The sequence below is a fragment of the Falco punctatus genome, assembly GCF_963210335.1.
Source record: "Falco punctatus genome assembly, chromosome: 3".
In the NCBI taxonomy this organism is placed as follows: domain Eukaryota; kingdom Metazoa; phylum Chordata; class Aves; order Falconiformes; family Falconidae; genus Falco; species Falco punctatus.
In genome coordinates, this window is record NC_137582.1 from 25,821,017 (window position 1) to 25,844,301 (window position 23,285).

Sequence of the window (23,285 nt, forward strand, 5' to 3'; positions counted from 1 at the left end):
TTTGCATTGTGAAGGCATTCTTGAGTTTGAATGCTGCTTGTTAATAAACAAATGTTAGTATTACAAATCCAAACCCGCTCTTTATCCGTTGAATTTCTGGATTTTCTTTGCAGTGCTTAGTGGAACAACTGTATTCTTACAGGATAGAATGGAAAACAGAGAAGTATTTAAAATCAAAAGGGTTAAAGAATTTATCCACTGCTCTACTAACAGCTATGACTCTAAATACTTACCTCCATTTATACTGCTTATAAAATGAAACATCGGTCTCACATCCTTGAGTTTTCAAGCTATTGTCATATACTACTGTAAAGCTGTAGAAATAAACCCTTTCCCAGCTCTTTCCTTTCAAAATGAATCTGAGAAACTCAGAGGCATTATTCAGCATTCATTCTTCTTCTTCTGTGTTTTTTTTGCATTTTTTTATTTACATGTGCTTGTATTAAGATTTTTTTAATTGCCTAAGTAGCTAAATATATAATTAAGCTTATGCTTTGAGTGCTCGTACCTACCATAGAAACATTCTATTATATTGCTTTTGGGGTTGGACATGTGTTGCTGTTCCTGAATCACAGCTATACATACTCGGAGATTCAGACAGGTAGCCTTAGTTGTAAAGGTACCAACCCTGCGCCAGCCACATTTTGAGCAGCCAGAATCCAAGTGAGGAGCAGAAAGACAGTTTTTTCATGTATATAAAGTTGAACATGATTGTAAAAGGTTTGTTGCATCAGGGACCTAATGATACCACCAATCATACTGCAAAAAGTATTGCTGAACTTTTGTAGTCCTTATCTGTTTTAATAGAATAACCTAATTCTTAGAAAGACTTCCCAAATGGAGATCTGGCTAGTGTTTGGGGCTGTTACTTACAGAAGTCTTTATTTTCCTTTGCCATTCAATGACTGTCTAGTGATAAAGCCTGAGTTTTGGGTCCCTCATTTTTATCAATCTGAATATATTAATGTAATTTCATATTCATAGATCACAAGGGGCTTTTTTGCGTGTTGGGTATCATAAAAGGAAAATAAAGTGGCAAGACTGAAAATGTTGATGAAGTGTTCTCTATGTTAAATGTAGTGAGGCAAAGTTCTGTCCATGGGTGTGTGCATTTATGATTTAATAACAGGTGAATTTTCAACCCTAAAGAGAAAGAAAAATTCCTTTTGCACTGGTTATAATACAACAGTGGTTCTGGAAATTTGTAAAGCACTGGACCAGCTATACTTTATTCCTCTTTTAGATCACCTCAAAGACAAAGTAACAGTCATACTTCTGTGTACGCTACTCTTCCTCCCTGTTCGCAACGTATATACCGATCTAGACTTAAATGACAGATTTTTGTCAAGATACAATCTCTGGTTTTCCTCCAGAAGACCAGAATACCACAAGCAGCTGCTGACAAAATTTCACCGTATCTTCTGACTGTCAGTGCTGCAAAGGTTGTGCTCCACCCTGAGATAGGATCTGGGACTTGTCAGAATGTAATTGATCGTATTTACATTTACACATGTAAATGAATTTAGTAACATAAATAGAATATTGCTGCTCATGTTGGCAAATAGCTATTCATTGGTCTTCCAAGTGTATCTTTCCTTAGGAAAAGTGGTTTATTTTATATAAAGGATTTTTTACACTTGTATCCAGATAAGTATAATTGAAAAACAAACCCTAGCAATGACAATGTAACCTGTAATGAGCTTACAAGAAGAGAAAACTGCTAAATGAAAGTTAATGCTATGTTAAGTTTGAAAAATTAGATGCATGTGTGTTAGTAGATTCTATAAGTTGAATATCAAATCTTATTTTTACAATTGATGCATATTAATTAATGGATAGGACTCATTGTATTTGAAGTTATCTGAACATGGTTTTGTTTTTCTTAGTTATATTATTATTGATACTAATTTGGGCAGAGGCTGAACCTGTGACACAATGTACAGGAATGGAGGCATGGTACTGTGCCAAGAAGAGCCTTTCTTAATTAAAAAAATGTCTACATCAGTTTTCTGAAACTGTGACAAAACAATGAAAATGCCAGACCAAAATGGCATTCTTAAAGAAAACCAGGAGTAGAAAAAGATGGAAATGATACGGAAACAGCTCTTTAGGGAAAATATTGTAACTACCAAATTGTTGACCCTTGAGCAATATTAGGTACAATATGTAGAATTATTTAATGTAGGGGGGGGGCTGGCCCGATTTAAAGCAATAGAAAGTATTTCAAAAATTTGAGAGCTTTGGATATGATCCAAAAAGTAAACTGATACCCTCGAGGGACAATTTTTGCATACCTCTTTTGGATTGTCATTTATAATGCCATTGAAAATGTCATTTACCTCAGTATTAATGTAAAGAACTAGTAGGGATTGTTTAGCAACCAGCAATTGTATTTCATTCTAACAATTATTACAGAAATACTGTGCTTTTCAGAAGACTCTAGGTGTTTCTTCCCTATGAATATTTAGTGATAGCTAATCTTGCAACAGTAGATTAAATGGCTTTTGTCACATACCATGTAGGAAATAACTATAGCTCTTTCTGTAGAGGTATTTGCCTTTAAAATGACTTTTTAATTGTTTGTTGTTTTAGGCTTAAAGTCTACAAATAGAATAGAATATAATCTGAGCTTCTGGTCTTTCATCCGTACTGATGGAGATCATACTGAAGAGTGTTTTATTACCGAACTTGAATTCTTGTTTCGTAAAGATTGTTATCAACTGTAATATTACAGCTGGGCCAGTAAGGGAAGAGCTTCACTGACTGAAGGTTTCTGATTTATTTGCTTCAAACAAAGAATGTCTTTGAAAACTTTGTTACAATTATTCTTACTGTAAATCACCAGTCTGCAGTTTTTGAGTTTAAAAGCCGGCAAGTTGGGATTCTGAAGCTGTGACCAAACTGTTTCTTCACTGGCCTCTTACTCATGATGGTTCAGAGCGGTGGTCCCTGTGCAGGAATGGTTAAGCTTTCCATCCTGATGAAAATGACGTTGCTCCATGAAAATCAAGGTACTGCCCTGCTCTGCTTCCCTAGCATTAAGCCCATGGATTCACCAGACTGGGTGCTTTCCAGCAGACATAAACCTCTAGTAGACCATAGGCAGGAGATACAGATCGGAACAGGCATCTTTCTGCTCTGTACTCAGCTCTGTACTCACCAGAGAAGCTAACATTTACTGTCATGTCTTGATTTCTCTGTTCCCTCTCTGCTGGGTTTCTAGGTGTGTGGAAGAAGGGAATCACACTTCTTTCATCCTATGGGATGTACTTGGGTGATCTAGCAGGAAGGATCTAAGGCATGTCTCCAGAAGCTCTGGGTCTAAAACAGCACAGAACTTGTTCTGGAAGACTTCCAGAAAAATTGGGTAGTTGGGGTGTTGGTGTTTCTATTTCTTCCCTGTTATACCAGAACATATTCAACAACTTTGATTTCAGAGCTCCACTATAAAGCATGAGGGGTTTATATTCAGAGCCGTAACTGAACGCATGTATTCTTCCTGAAACACCCCCTGAAGGACAGCAAAGTTGGCAAACTTGTCTTGTGACTGACTGTGGCAATTGCTTCGTTAGTAAGCTAGGAGGAAAAACATAGCTATCAAACCCAGTTCTTTAACATCAGCATTGCATTTAGGTTTTGCTAAGATTTGAAAACTGATATTAGATAAATAAATCCTTTATTTTCTGAACTACTAGGAGAGATCAAAATCACTGGTTAGTATTCAGAAGAGTTATTTGGAATACAAATGCTTAAGTGATTGTTGTTTCCTTGGAAAAAGAGAAATTAGAGTTGCGTCTTCAGTTCACTTACAGTCAAGTCTAGCAAATAATATTTATCTATGGCTTTGTGTGCTGTATTTAACATGTCTGTTTCACACCTTACAAATCCAAAATAGTTGCAAAATATTAAATCTTTAACTTTTTTGTTTTCTTTTCTAATTTAGTCTTAACAATGTTTTTTTATGCTTAAATGAAATGTTTGCATATAAAGCTTCTATTTTGTATGTCTTGGACAGAGCTGTGACTATTGAAATGCTTACTGAAACATCTTGAAAACCCAATATTTAATATATTTTGTAACAAAGACTAAAATGCCACATGCATTCAGATTTCTTTTTTTATTTACAAACTATTCATGAAACAAATAAGAACACATATTTGGTTTTAATTATAAAAGGTAAAAAATAAAAAAAAGTCCAAAGAGTCTAAATCAGTTTAAAGCGTGTTTGACATATTTACATAACTCTACAAATATCTGCATACTCAAGAGCCTGTCTCCTTGGCAGTTAGTAGCTAAAACTCATCAGCAGGAACACTAAAAATTTTACTGGTGGTTTATCCAGAATATCCTGAATTTTCTCTTCCATACTATCTGTATATTTATCAACATACCTGAGCATGTGTGTCACAGTGTGGATGGCTAAAGAAGACTGATATTCAGATGTGTTATTAGCTGAATTTACGTTCTGATGTTTGTTTTGTTGTTCAAATATATTAAATCTCAGAAGAAATATTACGGACAAATAGGTGGGAGATTTGAAAACAGATGTTCCTATGCAACTCTTTAATCAATAGACATTGGTATAACCTTGAAATAAAAACTTGACTAAAAGCAGTCTCAGCTGGCGATTTAAAAAAAAAAAAAAAAGAGGTTTTCAGGAAGCTATGGAAATACTTAACATGGAGGACAGTCCCAGAAATTACTTTAAAATGAAGTGCACTTTGAGCAAAGAAAGATTTATTTTCCTGGCTGGTGCAGTACTGATGTCAGTCATGAGACTGACGGTGTGACTGCTCTCCCTATGATTAACCAGCACTGAACATACACTTGACACACGAGATTTGTATCTGCTCAGGGGAGGATGGGGGTAATGTGAGCCTTATGTTCTCACTCTGACTGTGGCCGGCTGTTGGCAAGTGCTGATCCTTACATGATCTCAAGCTGACATGCTCCCATACTATTAATCTGATTCATCTGTGTTTGCCTTTCATACACACTCAAATGCATCCTGTGGAAGAAGGACGTGTTTTTTTAAAAAGCAGAATATACTAGCCTGAGGGATGATCTATTTTGATAACAGTCCCTCTATTTGCCATACCAAAGAGGAAAATGATTTACTATATCAGGCCAAAAATACTTTGCATTTCCATCCTTTCCCAGTAAAATATTATGTTAAATGCTCTCACTACTTTTGAAGGCATGGTCAATAAAGTTGCTTCTTGACAGGTTCTTGACTCTTAAAGCTGTTTTTCTTTGGCCAGGATCTGCGAAATAAGATAATAAATGTTTTAGCAATAAAGTCCTGATGTATAATTCTCGTAAAAAATGTAAATATTTCAAATTGTTTGAAGCAGATCAATTAAAGCTAATTTTTAATAGTGATTTAGGCATTTGGTCACAAAATTCCATGGGTTTCTAATTGAAAGTCAGGTACTGGAACCAGTCTCTTCTGGTTCCTAAGTCACTCAATTCCTGCTAGGCATATAGGCATAGGGCAGTGTGGAATCAGAGGTAACTGAAGGTGCTGATCCTGAAAGGGCAGGGTGAGAGAGATGAAGAGGTCCCTAAGGAAGTGATCTTCAAAAACAGTTAGGTGGACAATTGTTGGTGTAGTCAGGGGGACAGATGCTGCCTTGTGCTGTGACCATGAAAAATCATGAGTGTGTCCTGTTTTCCAGTTGCATGGTTTAATCATCAGATTTCAGGCTGTTTTACATTAGGATGCTTCAGTCTGTGCTCACAGAGTTGTTCTACTTGGTGTAATTAACTAAATGTTTTCTGGGCCAGAGATACCGTGATTGACTTGCGACTCTTCTCTGAAATGCAGAGTTCCTGAATAAATTTGGAATTAACTGTCACAGGGCCTGATGCTTTACAGATATGTTTAATTGTGGTATATTATAATTAGCTGAACAGTCCTGTCTACTTCAATAACTAAACTTAAACTACCGTGTCAACTTCTGTAGGGCTGGAGACGGAAAGAATGAGAACAATGTTCGTTAACATAGATACTTCTCATTTGTTACGAACCTCAGAGTACATAATCTAGCCAGAGTTAGTTAATTTTCTTGGGCTTCCTTGAAAATATCGCTTAGAGGTCTGCTCAGCAAAATTCAGTGTAATACAATAGGATGTTTCTACTCTATGTTCAAGTTCTTGGTGTCCAAGCAAGCTTGACTGTGTGCCTGACCATCTTCTTCTGTAATAACAAAATCTGCATCCAGAAAGTCCAGCATCTCTTTCTTTGCCTTCAGACATTGACGAGATCACAGCCAAATTTTGCTCACAAGCAGGATCCTCATTTGGCAGTAATGGCCTCTTGGTCCTACTGGTGTCCCTAGCAGTGCCACCCAGCTCCCAGGCAGGGGATGGGCTGTGGCTGTGCAGCTGCTGAACCACCTTTCACAGTACTGTGTCCTTTCTTTTAAACCGAGATCAGTGAGACATAGTAACCAGGCAGATGCCTTATCATAGGTGGGAGATATTCCTGGATTAAATTTTTGTTTTTAAAAAACCAATTCCAAAAAGTATAAAACCCCTGCTCTAGTTACTTTGCTCTTTGCTTCTCTAAGAAACACTTAATATAGTTGAGCTGCCTTACCTTTCCTAAATATGGTGATTGTGTTCAGCTCAGTTTTAAAACTTACTTCTTTCTAACAAAGAAGTCCAAAGCTTATGATTTGGGGCTGCTTAGCTTTCCCCACCTTTGTCAGCTTCTCCTAGTCTCTGCCTGAATTGGAGCTGATCCCACAGAAGATGCGTTTTGCCCCTTCACAGATGTGCCTTTCCTCCACCCAGATACTCTCCTTTAGACCATGGGCCATCTGATAAGAGCAAGTTATAAGCTGGATAAATTACGCTAAAATGGATTTTAACACTAAGTGTATAGAGATAAAATTCATTAAAATGTTGGAATTGGTCATTAATTTCTCACAGAATATAAAAAAGACAATGTAAAATGATGCAATGTAGCAGTCAAGCCAAGATCCTATGTCAGTGGGCATCAGAATATCATCTGCTTTGCAAAGAAATATTGAAGACTATTCTTTTCTTTTTTTTTTCCCTACCTAAATTCCACATCATCATTGCTTTGTCTTTCTGGACTACTGATTAATTATTTTATTTTTCTATACCACAGGGATAGCATGTTGTAGTACACGGCAGATACGTAGATGTGAAGTGAAGCAGAGGATGCTGCCCAGTGTTAGCAGTGAGAATGACTACACAGTGTCACCATGCAAGCATCTCTTGCCCAACAGGTCATAGAAGCTGTGGCCATCTACAAAAAACACTTATCGGTAAGTACAGTGAACTGTCTAGATTACTTGACAACAGTGCCACAAAAATAGGTTTCTCATGTCCAAAGGTGGTGGATTTTTTTGATTCATTCTAAGGAGTGAGTACTCATTGTGGTGGCAAATTGAATGAACTAATTATATGATCTGTCAACTGCTCCATGACTTCTCATATAGCAGCTGAAGTTGTCTTTCAGCAAGTTGGCATCTTTTTTTCTTATTGGCAGAATAACATAAAAACTAAAATTGGTGCTGAAACAGTCCAAGAACTAAAGCCATGTGATCTTAGCTCAGCCTAAAGCATGGGAATTCAAGTATTGCTTGAAGCCAACATCCTGGAGAGTGAAAGGATATGGCGGTGGCATGAAAAGCAGATAATGAATTCATTGGACTGCGTCATAATTTACTTTATTCTTTCACCAGGAGCACTGCCAGTCACCTCTGAGCACAGTGTACCCTGTACACATTGAAAGGAGACTTGTCCAGCCTCCCTTTCCAGAAATCATGGCTCACCTAAGGCAATCATGATTTATTTTTCTTTCCAACCCGTTCTACTGACTTAGCTTCAGGATGAGGTTCAGAAGCCCGGTTCTGTTTTACTGCCTTGGTCTGATGCAGTTTAAGATAACCCTGCTCCTGTTAAGTTAAAGTTTCGCTCTTTGTATTTGAAGAGCTGCTGCCAGGATGCTTGCACCCAGCGCAGAGCCAAGGAGCCCCCTTCGCTGCAGTATGTGTACGAAGCTGGTTACCATTTCATGCCTCAGAGACTCCATCCCTTCCCTTCTTGTAGATTTCTGAGCTGCATGAAGCAACACACCAGGGCCAACTTTTCCTCACCAGATGCTAGCATTATAGACAGAAGAAAACGCAGTTGTCCCCATCTCTAATACAGACTGAGTCAGAAGAGACCCAAGCGATGGACTAGTCATGTATGTAGAAAGACAGCAAAATGATCAGCATGTTATCCTGCGAAAAGGCTGTGGGAGAAAATATTAAGCAATCAGTTTTGTTTCCTTAGCAATCTGTTAGTTTTCAGGATACTAACAGAGATAAAGCCATTTCTTTGTATGAAGCTGCTAACTCTGATCTCGGCCACTGAGTGATCTCAATCATTTGGTGAAACACTAAATATGTAAGAATGTATTCAAGAAGACTGAAGAAAAGTAAAATGCTGATACTAAAGCTATACAGTAAAAAGGAGGTGTAATTTTTTCTCAATTATGATAATCTCATCTTTGAATATAAAGGTTATTTTTCTGAAATTATGTATTCCTGTAGATTTTTAGAAAGAAATGTAATAGAAAAATCAACTTCATTTTGTTTTGAGACAATAATTCCATGTAAGCAAGGGAATTATGCACTCAGCCCATTATATTGCAAATACTTTTAGCATAATTTTTAGCTTAAAATTTGAATAATTTGACAAAATAACTGTTTTCTCAGGATGCTCTTTCACACAGATATTATTAATCTTTGAGTGTTCACAGGACATTTCTAAGGCCCCCACTAAAGACAGTGAAAATTTGCAGAAGTCTTTTAGGCTTAAAAAAAATCTAGATCTGAGTATATCCCTATTTAAGTGACTCACATTGATAGACCTGCTGTAGCATATGTACCCCTGCTGTAAGTATAAGCAAAGGCAGGCACGGGATGTAAAATGCAAGGATTCAAATGGTATGATTGAACTGCATATATGAGAGAATAACTCCAGTTTGATCTGTAGCAATTGTGGTAATGATTGGTTTGTGATCTTACAAGTATGTCCATTTCCTGGTGTTCAAATACAGCTCCCTTTTCCCAAACTCATCCCAGCTGGCTTTAGCTGGTTTAACTTTAGGTGGTTAACATTTAACTAAGGTGGCTGAGGCAGGAAATAGTCACCAGTACCTAATCTACGTATCTGGAGATACCAGTTTTCTCCATTGACTGGGTAAAAAGTCTTTATCCTATCCCTCTGTGACTGGGCACGAGACTTGTAGCTGGCCAAAATCAGTATGACATTAATCCTACTGCTTGCTTATTAATTGCAGACAGTTGAAGGAAGAGGAGGAAATATGTTTCTCTTTTCTGTGTCTGCCACTGTGACTCATGAGAGATGGAGTCTGTTTCCTGCCTTTTCCTGAAGTTATTGCATTGTGTCACGCTGTTATTCTGACTTTCCCAGCTTTACAAGATTAACTTATTTTATGAGTACTACTTAACGTAGCGAACATGGTGAGGGTTTATCAATGAACTCTTTTATCAGAAGTCTTGTGTGCATGTTTCAAGGTATATTTTATCAGGATCTTTCTGAGATCAACAGCAATTAAGGTCTTGCTTGACTGATCTCTTTTCCTTTGCTAAAGAAAAGGCTTTTACATTTTGCAAAGAGAAAGCAATATCCATTGTTTACAGTAAAATGTTTTCATGTGAGTGAAAGCCTGTGAATGTAAATGCAATTTTTTACTTCCCTTTGAAATTTTCGTCTTTTTATTGGCATATGTTCCTTGAGTTTATTTCCATGTGTTTCAGCTTCATTTTAATTATTTCTTTTTTAAAACGTGCATCATATAGCCTCAGACAGCTATCTTTGATATGTTTCACTAGTAGCTTCAATAAAAAATTTGACTGCAATATTTCTACTACTGTTGAAATTACTGTTGAAATTAATTTCTATATACTTGATAGGGTAGTCTGAGATATGCTGCATTTATATGGAAAATTGAAATTACAGTCCAGTCCTGTAAATCTCATGATCTGTAAACCTGAACAGTGATATTGTAGAAGCATAGAATTACTCAGATGAGAGGAATCTTCTGGAAGTCATCTCAGTCAATCTGCTGCTCCAAATAAGGCTCACATTGAGGTCAGATCCAACTTCAAAGTTAGATCAGTTGTAGCTTATGTCTGTAGCTTATGTTGAAAGTTATTACTCTTCTCATTACTCCATTTCCCCCTGCTTTTATGCACTCTACAGTGACATGGTTTTTACTGTTGACATTGGGAACTCCTATTTGAGTAACTGGCAGAGTATGAGGAGAATGACCTTGGCAGCATTTTGACATCTAAATCGTTGACCTGTGATTCTTCCATCTTCGGTATCTTCAGTGGTTGATTCATTCCATCTAAAAAAAGTGAGTGTAAACTATGTGGCATTACTTTTCTCTGCATTCTACAAAATTATATTGACAAACAAACTTTAAGCAAATTTTAGCTCAGAAATAGCCAAAATTAGGTGAAATATGTTCCATGTTTGTTGCCTTTGAGCTTTATGCTCACAGGTAGATGGAGAGAGCACGCTGGACCCCTGGGAAATGGGTCTACAGTAGGAAGAAGATGCAGTTTCTTCTGCCTGTGTATAGCTGTGCTTAGATTAAAAAGAGCTCACTGGGATAAAGCATGAATTCTCACCACTGCAAATGGAAGCAAAATCAGCCTCTTGGTAATTGTTTTTCATACTGGAATGTGTTATTTATTTTATATCCATCCTCCCTTCTGTGAAAAAGGGGCTTGGTGACAGCCAGAAAGACTTAGGACAGATTAGATCCAGACTTGTGACAGAAATCATTTATTTTCAACTGGAGATTCAAAATGTTCTATTCAGCAGACATTACAATAACTCAAAATGTTGCTCTGTGTCTTTGATGTATGAAGTCTGAAGAAACGTGCTGCCAACTTTATCTGATTACTGAATCTTTATGGTCTGATACATTCTAGGATGAAGAGTTCAAAAGATGTTTGCATTAGAGTATATAGGTAACCTAGGAATTGTCAGACTTAAGCAGACCAGTTACCCATTATCCTCTCTCCAAGTAAGTAAAGTATTAGCTGCTTAAAAAAAGGTTCCAGTGGTCATCAGTGGGAAAGGAGTTGTGTACTGCATGTAACTCATCTTGCATCCCTATTATATATAATTCTCTAGCCATGTCAATTAGCCACTGAAGAGTTATATTGTATCTGAAAAATTTATTTTTAAATTCTGCTAAGTTCTTTACTTGCACAAATCCCTATAACAAAGATTTTTTTGTTTAAATATTCATTACAGAGAAAAATTTTCAATTTAGAAGACTTTGCCTATTCATTTTATCACGTTCCATTCTTAAGCTATCAGAAAGCAGCTGCAGCTTAAGGATACTTAGCCAAATAGAGCACTTTGACATAGATGCAACTCTTCATGAATTAAATATATTATTTGGTTGCTTCTTTAATTTCTTATTCAATTCCAGTTTTTCAATGTGACCAGACTAAAAGGAGGGAAGTCTGGATTTGAAGACTCAAAACAACCTCTATTTCTTCTTTGTTTCTCTTCTATACATTCTGTACCATATTTCTCAGGATTCAGATGGCAAGATTTGATGTGGGGAAATGTACTATAGAGGTGCCCTTGTTCAAAGTTAATTTGCTTTGTCTTTTCATTCATTCTTTTTTTTCCTCACTCATTTCTCCAAAATCTTAACATAATCTAAAACATTTTCAAGTGTCTGACATGTCAGAGGGTCAAACCAATGTCACTGAAGTTTTTCATTACTTTAAGCATTTTTTCCTCTTACCATTCTTTTTACTTCTGTCTTTCCCCATCCCCAACCCCTTTGTTACCGATCTTTCATACTTATCTTTTTTCTTCATTTCACATCCCATTCTGCCCTTTTACCTGATATCACTTCTTCTTGGTTTTCAATGTTGTAATAAGCAAGAGAGTCCTTTTATTTTATATTTTTTTAAATATTTAATTCTAGAATGAATACATTACAAATTGGCCTTTATTTTATGTTTCAGGTTAACCAGAAAAAGCTCTTGTTTTTTTATTAAAACCTACTGTCATGTGGAACTCTGCCTTGTATGAGCTTGGTAACTTCTTTCCCTATAGCTTCCATGCTCAGTTTTAAGAGTGAGAGCTTTAAAAACAAGGTTTTATAGCTCTCTTGCACAAGAAGTGTTTTTTGTTTTCTAGGCTACACTAGGAATCTGAAAGTCTAAGAAAACAGTCCACCTTTTCCTATCATATGAACATTCTCTGCCCCAGAAATGTTAATTCGCTGTGTGGATGATGTATACTATTTTGATTCGGTGTTAGACAGCTGAAGCAAGGCAGAAGATGAGCCATCTCTAAAGAAAAGGTAAGGAATAATTACATTACAAGCTGTTTACAGTCAGACTTGTTTAACAGCAAATATATTGATTTTGTTCTCCCCCCAAAAGAATTAGAGGAAAAGTTTTGTATAATTATAGAGAATAAGCTCACAAACATTATGGACTTCGATCTTCTTAGAACTTTTAAATAAGGCACTTTATTTTATAACACAGTTGCATTTTAGTTTCTTGGTCACTTTCAGAGATCCTCAAAGTGCCATTAAGTGCTATGTAAAGGATTAGAAATGGGGTTTCTGCTGAATGGTGAGGCTCCTAGACAGAATTATATCACAAATAAACAATGCTACACAATTTGTTTATGACATGCTTTGCCATATAATAACACTTTCTGAAGAGAAACCAATTCTTTTCTTTCATTATCCAAAGCTGTTTCAAGCACAGTAGGCCAATTGTGAGATTTTTCTGAGGTCTTTTTTGACTAATTGCCTTCCATAATTTTAAACATGATTTTTTTTAAAAGGCAGAGATGTATTAAAGTAAAAGAATATCTTAATATCAATTAGGACTAAAAAATCCCATGCATCTATCAAAAAAAAAAAAACCCAAAACAAAACCAAAGAAACGACCACAACCCAAAAAACCCTCAGAATTACTTTCACAGAGAAGAAAGAGGAACATAAAGGAAGATAAAGGAACAGCTAGATCACTGAAAATTACCTGAAAAACTTCTTTCCATCACCTGACCAAGACTAGATGTGCTGTCCATCCCATGTAATTTGGTAATCTCCAAAAACCATTCCCTATAATCAGATGATAGGGGGGGGGGGGGGGGGGGGAAGAAAAAAGCAGGGATCAAGTCCTAAGACACTCCAGTTCAAAATCAGATTAATCTGGGAATGCTGGTACTAGAAAAAGCAATTGATAAGTATGGCCATTAGTTATATCTTGCAATTAATAACTATATAAATTATTGAATATATTGAAAATATACAAATTGAGAAAAAAACCCACAGAGCTGCTGGTAGTGATAGACTATGCTTATCAGACACCGGTGTCCACATAACTAGTATTCTCCTTTTTAGTCCATTTTGATTGGGACTGTCACAGATATTTCAAATATTCAAGAAAGCTAAAGCACAGTCACCAAAAAAATAAAACAAATAATTTACCTGAAGTTCTATAGAAATAATCCCCTTTTTCTCCTGAACGTCAATGCCTTTTCCCAATCATGAAAATTATGATATAGGCTGTTGAATCAGCGAAAGGTTTAACAAGTCTAGAAATGAGACACTGATATCATTAAAAAATTAGATGTCTTCGGATTAAAGGAATACTTTTGTTTAATTTTGACCTTGGAAATTCACTAGATAATAGCTTTTGAAACTGTTTTGTTAGTATAAAAAAATGAAACATACTCTGGAGAAATTAGCCATTTTTTCTTTCTTTTGGTGTTCTTTCAGCTCAGAATTTCCTTAATGAACGTGCTCTGGTTTTAGAACAGAGAAGTAGAAACTACACCAGTTACATATTATGTGAATGTGCCTATAAATATATGGTTGTCTTACATTTGATGCCAAAGCTGTATGGATTCCAATCAACAACTGGCGCTTAATTCAATTGCCTAGCTTAAGTTATTGTAACTAAGCCATCTGAAGGTTTCTGTAACCATCTCACGTTTATGCATATGGAAACTTTATTCCAGCAATAAATGAAACTCAATCAAACACTTACCAAAATCTCTTGGAATCAGAACATTCCCACTACAATTATGTGATTATCAGCATCAGTAGACATGTTGCATTGACATCGCCTGGGTGGTGCCAAACATGCATAGAATAAGGGGTTTAAAAATTGTCCCCAAGTGATAGTAACCGAGTATCTTAAAGCCGGGCTAAAACTTTACAGCAGAGGCAGAAGGCCCTTCTCTGACTTGGGGGTCCCTTGTATTTCCTCTCCCCTCCACCTAGCCCAAAGATCTTATTTCACTGCATTTGGTTTGAGAGACTTTCTAACAACAGTTCTCTAGAATATTTTTCTCAGGGACAAGTGAATACCTCCCTCTTCCCCAATCTTCTCAGGAGAAGCAGAACTGCATTGACCCAAATCTCCTTGAAAGTTTCCTGTTTGAGCCAGCTACCCTGGTGGCTCAAAATGTAGGTACTGAAAGAAAGAGCTTCTGATAAGTAGTCTTGGGCAAATCCAATAACTGATAACATTGAAAATCCAACCTAAAATGACATATAAACTAATCCAACTTGTCTCACTTGATTGTACTTTAAATAAGATGGCACTCATTCACAATTTTTTCCTTCCTTTCTTTTTGGTTTCATTTTGCTTTGGTTTTGTAATAGATTACTCAACTCTAACTCATATCTACTTAAAGAACTTCACTTTCAAGGTATGGAAGGCTGAAGCTGATTTTGGCCAAAACCTATGAACATTTGATATGTTACTTTAGTTGTTGAGCATCTGGGATTGGTCACACCAAACCTATCTTAAAAAGAACATTCAATGAATCCCAGATGTTTTATTATGGCACTGCCTCCCAAACTAACTGGATCAGGATGGGAAACAAATGGAAGGTAAATATTTTAAAATTAAAGACCTAAGTAGGCTTAAACATAGGAAACTTGAAGGTGATAGAGATGGTGGCATTGCATCAGAGTAGGTGGGGGGTCTCTACATTTTCTCCATTTGGTTGCTGTTGAATGCTGAAATCTTACATGCACATTGAACTAGGGAGAAATGCTCAACCCTGCCAGTGAAGGTGGCATTTGGATCCAGGCTCTCTTACTGGTACCTGTGCTTCAGCCCTGTTTCATTCCACAGATGGACATGTTGAAGGTTTCCTAGCAACCTTTAACAGACAATTAATACACATGGTAACTCCAATAAAAGCAAAGCAGAAACGGTACTCAGATAATGGGCTGGCAAATTTTTACCAGTATCTATGTAGCATAATAAGAGATAGAACAGATAGTTGCTAAAAATATACATGGTAATTTTGTTAACTTTTTCCTACAGCTAACACATGCAAGCATAGCAACATCTTTGACAGTATCACTTTCCTCTTTTGGCTATTTTCTCATCCATGATTTTGGCTAAGACCAGGCATAAAATATATTATGCTTCATAAAATAATCTGGCATTTAATCTTCCCTGCTCTCCTACTTCCAATCCACTTAAAGTGTGAGAGAAATATTTATACAGTAAGAAGTTTACTGTTACTGCATCTTGGAGAGTTGTCCATGGGTTTGGATAGTACAATAAATATGGTGAGGGGAAGCAGAAGCATCTTTTTTTTCGCTGTAGAGGCAGATCAGCAAAAGTATAATTGTTATGCTTCCCAAATTGTTTTGTAGACATAAATAACCAGTACTCATGCTTTGAGGCCTGTGATTAGGCCAAGCAGAATAAAAAAAAATATATTTTTTTTTTTAAAGAAGAAAGAGCATTGACTAAATATTGCGATTTAGGCCAAATGGAAAAGGAGCCTGAGATCTATTGAAATAAAAGAAAATTTCCCAGTGCTTGTGCTCGAAACAGTTTTCCTGTTCCTTTTCACTAGGGGTAGCATGGCTTAAAATGCAGTGTGGAAATCATTGTCAAATTTAGCTATGTATCATTCCTCAATGTAACCTATAGCTTTTTTTGTTTGCTCTGTTGTTATGTGGGAATTGTAATCTATTGTTTCAGGGCATCTTGGGCATTAACATCTTGATTGTCCGTATCACTTTTATTTTCTTTATTGCCTTTTGTGCTTGGTTGAACCTTCTTTGTTAGTTTTATTTATAGCCAGAAATAACATGTATGCTGTCCTCTAAGTGTGTGCATGTGTGCACACATTTGCTATACCGTGAAGCAAGACTGAAAGAGAGATTTTTGACATCATGAGTCAGTTTCACTGGAAAAGTATGTGCTGCATTATGGAGAAATAAAGTGTTTCATTTTCTTGGATAGGAATATACTGAAAGCCTGTACCTACAGAAATAAAAGCTAGTGCCGTTTCAGGGCACAGTGTTTTATTCTGAGGCAAAGTAATTAATTTTGGAATTTGTGATTTTTTAAAACAAAGTTAAATTACCTTAAAGATTTCTAGAGAATTGAGTTGCATTTTTTCTGTCTAAAATACAGAAGTCTATGTAGTCAAGACAGCTCCTGAGGTAAATGTTATGATTTAATGATGGATAAAATTATTAAACCATTAAATAATTTAAATTGAATTAAAAAAACACTAAAAGGACATGATTGAAACTACATTAAAGACTTGCTTAACATTCCAAGAAATTTAAAACTAATATATTAAAACCACATAAATCAATAGTGACAACACAAATACAGCATGAAGACAGACTTTTATGTAATATATTACAAATACTTCTACTTTAGAAGAAACATTAATGATTTAAGCAGAATTGATAAAAGGGAAATAAGTCATAGATAAGGTTCTTTCTTTCAACTACTCTTACCTTTTTTTTTAGGTGTCTTGCAATAGTGAATGATGTTTTACCATTTAGCATGAGATGTCATGGATTCAATAAAGTACACTCTGGAAACGTCTTTCTTGGAAAAAAAACCTGTTAAAATAAAACTGTGTTTGGGCTTTTATAAGCATAGCTGTGGTGGATCAGATTAAATATTCTTTAGCCCAAGATCCTGTTTTTGGCATTGCCAGCTGCAGTTGTTTCAGGAAAAGGAATAAAAACCAAGTGAGTACAGTGACAGTCCCCATGGCACATCCTCCCAGATGCTGGCAGTCTGTGGTTTAGGCATATCCTGAGCCAGAGATTGCAGCTTTTCATCTTCATAATCATCAATTTTCTTATGAATGCACCTAATAGTTTTTTGGACCATTTATACTTTTGGCAGCCTGTACACTTTGCTTCATCTATGGAGCTCATTGCCACAGACAGATGTGAACAACTGTGTCTTCTGTTTGTTCTTGAACTTGACTCCTGATTACGCTTCTACTGTATTCTCCTGGTATTAAGGGCTAGTAAGTATTCACCGTCTCCTCATTATTTGTGCTTTTATGTTATTTCTAGTCATAGATGTTCTCAGTTGTCTTTTTTGCTGAGTTTTTGAGGTTTTGACTAAATTTTCCTTCCAAAAATAGGTTGTTCTAGATCTCTGTCTTTTAAAGATGGGTTAATCCAACTTACCTTTCAGAACTGACCTGAAGTGTCTAAGATAGGATCTTGATAACTTGGCATTCCTAAAGTGATTGGTTCACACATGTACCAAGACAGAGCATACCCCTTTGTATGCCAAGATTAAAAGAAACCTCCAAATACAGGCATAACATTTACCTTTGAAAGACTCAGTGTTAGAAGTACTGCAGGCTCAAAACCACCAAAGACAAGTTCATCTAAGGGCAAATTTTGGCCCTAAAATTGCATTACATGAAGGAAGTACTATTGGGAGCTATTAAGAAATAAACATCTGCCAACAAATACAGTTATTTTCTGTTGGAATTATAGGGAGTGAGTGATATATTAGGTATCATTTTGTAATGACAACCACTGTACCAATGTGAAAGTTTTAAAACACTCAAGAGGTCTTTCACAAACTGGATCCGATGCCCTTTGTGTCATCAGAACAAATATATGGCACACAGAGGAAAAAGCAGGACACACCAAAAACTGTGTGATTAGAGTAATTATGCTCAGAGACCACAGTCACTGGATTAAATTGCATAAACATGAAGATAAAAATATTGTATACAATTTCAGTTTTAAGGAATTATACTTACACAGTGTTTAGAAATAAAATTATAATGCAGGTAAAAATTGCAAGTTTTCACCTTGGAGAAGCTGCAGTTGAAGTTCAAATCCTATGAAGAATTAGTATAGAAAATAAATAAAAAAATTTGACAGGACCCCTAGCAGATGTTTTAGACTTGTGCGTAACCACTGGAGAGACCTAGCTTTATTGGTATTAGTAACATTCAATCAGGAAGTCTAGCTCAAAGACAACTGCTTTTCTGATTTGGTTAGCTGGAGTGAGGCTTTCTTTCACAAAGTCACAGATGCAATCATAGACTACTATGATTGTGAAGTGTGCCTTATTGTACAATCTTGGCCACATAACTTCATGAAGGTAACTGAAAGTTTTTTTGAAACTTTTCTAACTGAAACTTGTTGATGAACACATAGGATTTTACAATGTCCAGAGATTTTTTTTTAATAAGCTTTGAGAATTTTCCATTATTGCTTAACTTTTATACTACTTTCCTGTTACTATCATATTACTTATGGATATCACACTAGATTATCATATTGCCTCATATATAAATATTCAAATGTTCATATTACTCATTCATAAGTATTGTCATTTTATTTTAAAGTGAATTTCCCTACTATTGACTTCTATCCATTTGTTTTTTAACATCTTTTGCTGTTACACTATAAGCCATCCACTTGTGAAATAGAGCTCTTCTTACAGAAGACTTAAAACCAGTGTTCAACCACCATGTAATTTTCTTCTTGATAAACAGTCTATTTTTCAATTTCTTACTATAAAGTATAACTTTTCAAATAACTAATGACTCTGAATTGTTTTTGGAACCTCGTGCAGTATTGCAATATGTATCTTAAATCACGTATAGTAAATCTGAATATCTGAGGAGTGCAGAAGCATTTCATGCTTCACTGTACATAGTGTGCCTACTGCTTAATATTTAGCTTTGTATATGAAAGACACAGATCACATTAGCATCTTCCGTCAGAGAAAAGCTTCAAGACTTTACAGTGAACTGACTGCTTATCCACCATGACCAAGTCAGTTTAGTCCTTGATCCCTCAAAAAGTCATCAATACTATAACCATAACTTACTTTTTGGGTTCCTGTGAGTATGCATTTCTCCTTTGGCCATGAATAGAGTTGCATACTATTGGTTGGCTCTTATCCACAAGGGGATCCACATCACTCCAGTCAGTTGTTTTATGTCACCTAAGCCTGGAATTACATGTAACTAAAATAAGTGATGACTATGTTTCTTGCAAGTAATTTATGATAATTTTTAAAAGCCTGGGACAAAGAAACATTATGAAAAAATGTATTTTAACACAAGTCCCACTTCTCTGACAGTAATAGATCCCAATTTACATCCATCTTTAGTCAGGATTTAATCCATTTAAAATATAGCATTTGTAGAACTCTAGTTTCCTAAATGAAACCACAATGGTGTAATAATTCAAGTATTTAAAAGAACATTAAATATACTATGTCATTAATATTCTATCTATTGACAAAAGTGATTATACAACATTAATATGAATAGTTCTACGAGCTCATGCTGACTAGTGTTAATTTTACTGCCCCCCCCCCCCCCTTGATTCTTTATTAATTGATTACCATACCATCATTTATCAAAGTTATAATGACAGGTCTATGAATTATTCAGATTTTTTCATATCCCGATTTTGGCTTGACATTAGCTTAGTTTGGATTTTTCTGTGTTCCCTGGTTTACTGAAAATAAATATGAATATGTAAGACAGCTCCCAGGCCATATCTTTTAAATCTCTTGGGCACAGTTTATTTGGACGAGTAATTTTAAAGTACCTAAATTTTAGTAATTACCGTATGACATCCTGCTAACATTTTAGCGGAAAAGAAAACTTATGTTTACCATTATGTGATACAATTCCATTCTTTTATCCTCAAGATAGATAATAATTAACACATTCAAATTTTCTGCAGTATTATTCAGTCCAATATTAGTATTCTAATTTTCCTTGTTTCTAACATATTGCATGAAAATTCCTTTAAGTTCTACTTTACCTTGCTGGGCTAATACTTTTTCTTTCATTTTTCTGTTTCAATCCAGATATATGCTTCAAAAAAGAATCATTGTCTCCAATTCCTGACTTTTCATATATATCCATTGCTATAAAATTCAACTTAGATAATTCCATTTCTTCTTTACACCAGGCTGTTATGAGTTGGATTGTTTGAATAGCCTAGACTTTTTTTTTTTCTTTTTTTTTTTAATTCAGATTGTGGTTTTGGAGGAATTCAGTAAAGTTTTCTTCAGCATTTTCAGATAGGAATCATATTTTTCTGTTTAAATTTTCTTTTGGATGATTTGATTCATAATCAGTTTCAGCTTTGAGAAATTAAAGTCCCTTCTGGCATTACATATTTATTTATATGATGTCATTTGCCTTAATTCATTCACAGTCTTTATAATCTAAATATCCAACAGATTTTGACTTTGCAATCAATTCTTTCCTATTTGACAATGTGGGAAGTAGTAGAATTTCCCACATTCACTGCAACTCATTCATTTAATAGAAGTCATCTATTATTTCCCAGAAGTGCAAAGTTTAAATATAGTCAACAAGACAGTACCAGCAGCTGCTCAGATTTAATTCCACCATGCTAATGTACATTTTACCTTCAGTCTGTAGTTCTGTCTTCAGATACAATTTGCTGATTTAATGCTAGCTGACAGCCAAGTGAACATTTTCTGTGGTATCTGTTGAAACACTCATCCTAAGCAGAAATGAAATTAGAGCATGTATCTTTCCTTTTCCTCTAACAGATTAGAGCTTTAATTAGAGATTTAGTATTTCAGTCATGCAAAGCTTCTGAAGAGATCTGATTAACACTACAGGACAAAATTCATCCTTCCCTTTTGCTCTTAGCATAACACTTTTCTGCGTTATGCATCGATACATTCCCTCTGGAAAGGGAGATACTGTTTCTTCTGAGCTGTGAATGGATTCAGACCAGAAAGTTTCCATCAAAGGTCAAACCGAGAGTGAGTTCAGGCATACAAGTCTCAGGATTCATATCAACTGTTCTCATGCACCTAGAATTATTCAGTAATAACTTTCAGGGCCGTAACATGGAATTTCTTAAACAGGATCACGAAACGCTTTGCATGGGAGAGCATGTCTAAGGATACTTGAAGTAAACCTGAAGTCCCACAGGAAAACAGTCCAATAGGTATGGTTAAACTCCTAGCTCCCTTGGGCAGAATTGAGTTCAATGCAAAGCTCACCCTCTGTGATTGCTAAGCATGCACATAGGAGCACAGAGATGCTTACCTAGGAGCAATAACTTACTCATGACAGCACATGCTGAGGAAATTGGAAAACAGGATCTGAGGTCCACTTCAGCCTTAGGTGGCTTGAATTCACTTTGCTGAACAGCAAGGTGACAGCTGCCAGGTTAGAAATTTTCCAACTTCAATTTTAAGGCTAGCATAGTACCGTTTAACACCAGAAAATAAGATAATTGATAAGCCAAAAAAAGATTGAAACAAGAGGATCCTGTCTCTGTGTTTAGCAAAGATCAATGGTAATTTTGTTCCCTTGGACACTAGAGTAAGATCAGCATAGGAGAGCATGTGCGATCATCCCTGGGGCCTCGGCTTACCTAAAAATGGGCAGGAAAATATGTAACAGATGTGATGTTATGCTGTTATAGATGATGAACATCACACCTTTCTATGGTTGGTTGCTAATTCCAGACACACAACAAATTATGCTAAAACTTTCTTTTTTCTACTGTATCTATTCCCATTACTACATTACCCAATGTTTTCTTTTGAAGCCTCTGTCTGATTGCTTATCCTAAAGGGAAATTGTGCAAAAGACGTATGCACGTGGGCCTGCTGGGTGGCACAACTGCTGTATCACAGTTGCCCACTTGGCTGTAGCTCACAGCCCTGGGCTAGAGAGGGTTTGGATAGTGGGGTCTGAGACAAAGAGGCCATATTCTTGTCCCTTGAATGAGTTCATTGAAAGATACCAGAAGCAGGCAAAGGTACGTGGATGGGGCTGAATGGCAACACCTCAAACTTCCCACCATGTAAGGCAGAGTGACTGTGCCAAAGTGTGACCCCACAGAAAAACAGGGTGCTGTAAGAAAAGCCTAAACCACAGAAGCATTCCTCCTGCCAGGGACTCCCACTGCGTCTCCCTAACTGTATTTGTCACAGACATGCTCTGTGACCAAGAACAGGATGGCAATACACATCTCCCCCCTCCCTGCTCTCTGTAAGGCACAGAGGAATGACATAACGGGGTGTTACAACCCCCGACACAGCTGGGAAAGCATTCTTTCAGGGCAGGGAAGACAGCACTGCACATACTCCAAGGATTCAGTCCAAAGCTTTGGAATAATTCAAGCACATGTTATGTTTTCCTGGACCCCAAGTGACTCCTAAACTCAAGCACTTTAAGAGATGACAGCGCAAACACCTCTGGGGCAAACAAACACTCATGGTAAAGGCATACTTGCAATTTCCCTTTCCCCAAGTATACTTTTGGATGGAATCTGAGATAAGAATTTCTAAAGGAGAACAATGTCAAAGAAAAAAAAATATCTCTGTTTTTATTCAAATAAGAGTTGAAAGACTTTTTCTTTGCTATTCAAAAGCTGAGTTTGTGACACTTAAAATAAGACTGCAGCTGACCTTGGAAATTAAACCATTGATGAAAACCTGTGTTTCTGAAGGAATGGACTACATGCACTGATAGAAGAAAGAAACATAAATAAGATTAGTAGTGACAATAGCCTGACCATGGCGTAGTGAGGCTATGTGTGTATTAACAAAGAGAGAACACTATTTGGTAATAAACCAATGAGGCTAAAATTTATCTGATAAAAAGACTTTGAGAATGAGAGAAACCCACATCACAGAGACTATGTAAGATTCATTGCTGTGTTTCGTAAACGTTGCAAATGAAAGATAAGGAGTGAGACTGATTAGGGCTATATGGCACTTTTATTTATAACTTTTAACACAATGTATACTATGTTAAAATGTTCAAGCCTATTAAAATTGGGGCTCACAATTTACCATCTAATGCTATTCTCACTGCAATCAGCCTACTGAGAAATGCAAACACTGGCACATACATGGTAATTAGGTACAGATGTGATTATTTGACAAATAATCATAACA